The following is a 2,820-nucleotide window of genomic DNA, read 5'->3' as shown; positions in this document are numbered from 1 at the left end:
AGGTGCTCCGGTTTCCTTCCACAGTCCAAAAATGTGCAGATTAGGTGAATTGGCCATGCCAAATTGCCCGTAGTGTTAGGTGCAGGGATAAATGTAGGGGAATGGGTCTGGGTGGCTGCTCTTCGGCGGGTCAGTGTGGACTTGTTGGGCCGAAGGGCCTGTTTCCACACTGTAAGTAATCTAATCTAAATCTTATCGCACCTGCTGAGATTTTCCAGTAATTTCTGTTTTGTTGTTCACATATTCTCCCTGACTTTGCGACCACCTGATCTATCCATCAAATGAATATGTGATGTAATTTGTTGGCTCAGGGGCATTGTTGAACAGTTAGTAATGTCACCATTCAATTCTTCCACCAGCCCAACTTATCATTCCAAGGCGTTCTTTCTCAATATTGTGCCTTGCCTTAAGGTGCCATGACCCTCTGGCCAAGCTACCACCAGTCAATGCTCTCAATTGAAAGAGCAGGACGATAGTGAATTTATGTTTACAACGATATTGACTTGTCCCTGTAAAACTTTCCTCTGTGTATCATCTCAAACCATTCAGGATGTGCTACATTTGTCAATGTTGCACTGAACTGGCTCAACCAAGTTCTGCAAACAAAAACTTTCTCTCATTCACTATGAACTAACGTGACATTTCTGTATTGTTTCCAATTTTCTGAATTATATCCAGCACTTTCAACACCATGGAGATAATTTTAAAAAATTGAGAATAAATACGGGTTGCCACGAACCCAAAGGTAAGTCATCTTATAGTGAAATAAAATTTCATTACTCGCTATCCTTCCTTTATTTTTCCTTGAGATTTTTTTTATCTTTCCTTTCCTTTTGCCTTGTAACCTCAGGACTTCACATTTCACGACCTGATGCTGGGTCAGAACATAACAAAGCTTTAGTCAAATATTTGTTCAATGCATGAAATGAAATAACCTCATATACTTTCTTACATTGCATCAGAGGGGTAGAAATAGATCATTACACAGACCTGACCTTCCATTAACATCTAGAGTCATAGGGGCATACAGCACAGAGACAGAACCTTTGGTATCATTTGTTTCATTAACTAAAGCAGTCCCACTTCACTGTGTTTGGCTCACAGACCTCCGAACCTTTCCTAGTCATGTTCCTCTCCTTTTAAATGTTGTAATTGTAACTACATCTACAACTTCCTCTTGCTGCTGATTAGTTTAATCTATTTTTGTCTTTCTGAATTATTAAAAAATGGCAGGGGGGGAGGAAAAGAGGATAATTAATACTTCCGAATGACACTTTCTACTGTAAATACTGAGGCAAAGTAATTATTCAACTAGTCTGCCTTCTCCCCATAGTCACTGAAAATATCCTACTTTCAGTTTCTAAAGAGCCAATATTACTCCTAGGCTTCCTTTATGTGACGATACAATCTCTTATCATTTTGATATCCCGAGGAAGTTTCCTTTAATATTCCCATTTGTAGCTCTTAAAAGCTACTTTGTGGCTGTTTTTTGGTCTTTGTGCCCTTCCCCAATCATCACCATTTATGCTGTGCTTGCACATGCAACCTGTGTGAAATTGGTTCCCCATTCGAGTTTCTTCCCCTGATGTTATTCTCTGGTTAGAAAGTGAAGAATGAACCCAAAGGAATTGAGTTACAAACTACATTGTCACTGCAGTGATTGCTCTCATTTAGCAAAAATTAGTCAACCCATCTCAACCAACTTAGCTGCACTATCCTAAATGTGTCATGGTTGAATGGTTTCTGAAATATTTGTAAGTAATAAACTCAGCAATTATTTTTATCTTGCATATAATTCCAGGACATTTTGCAGTAACTAATGTGCTGACTATCATCCTTGTCTGTGTATTTTTTGAAAGTTCAGAAGATGTTCAGTAATTTATACTTTGAGACTTATCTTTCAGCAAATTCTTTACATCTGGATTCAAATAACTCCAAGGTGTCTGAGTGCTTACTTCAGAACCTGTTCACATATGTGTTTGCAAAATTACTCGCAGTCTGAAGAATTGCACAAATCACAAAATTGCAATTTCACCATGAAATCACATTCCCAACAAGCTCAAAGTCATTCTATATCCTAGGTTTCAAAATTCAACTGAGTCATGTAGCATCAGTCTGCATTGTGCCTGCCTCAAATGTATTTCTTCTTGCCCTCACGAGACTGTGTATTCTATTTGTGAAATAAGAAAATTTCAAAACGTGTTTATGCAGCACAGACATGCAAAATGGATTGTCATTCTGAACTTTCTTTTTCCTGAATTGCTTTCTTGGTTTGAAAGTGGAGAATAAACTCAACGGAATTGCATTGCAGGCTATTTATGTCTCCACAATTTTGAATATACATTTGTTGAAAATTAATGATCAAATGTCAAATAGTCTAGTTTAGCACATTTGGCTGGATTGTTGGTTTACAGTGCAGTGCGATGTCAGCAGCATGGGTTCACCTCCTATCGCCAGTTTGACGTTACCGTGAAGCACTCTCCTTCTCAACCTTTTCCCTTGCCTGTAATCTGGTGGCCCTCAGGTTAAATCACCACCAGTTGCTTCTCTCTAATAAGAGAGCAGCCCCTATGGTCTCGTCAGACTATGGCGACACAACAACAGCAGTCTAGTTAAAAATTTGTTACAAGTTTCTGGTTTCAATTATTTACTGAAGCATTTGTAAACAATAAGGCTGGATATTACTTCGTCCTTTTGCTTTACGATTTGAGTATTTTTGAACAACTTTCTGATTGTTGGTTTCATTTGACAGAAAACTCCACATGCAGTAAAAGTTTAAATTTGCTGAATGTTGAGAAAGTATGTATTAATTTATATTTA

Source organism: Chiloscyllium plagiosum, chromosome 46 (genome assembly GCF_004010195.1).
Source record: "Chiloscyllium plagiosum isolate BGI_BamShark_2017 chromosome 46, ASM401019v2, whole genome shotgun sequence".
Classification (NCBI taxonomy): Eukaryota; Metazoa; Chordata; class Chondrichthyes; order Orectolobiformes; family Hemiscylliidae; genus Chiloscyllium; species Chiloscyllium plagiosum.
Note: the sequence above shows the minus strand (reverse complement) of the source record.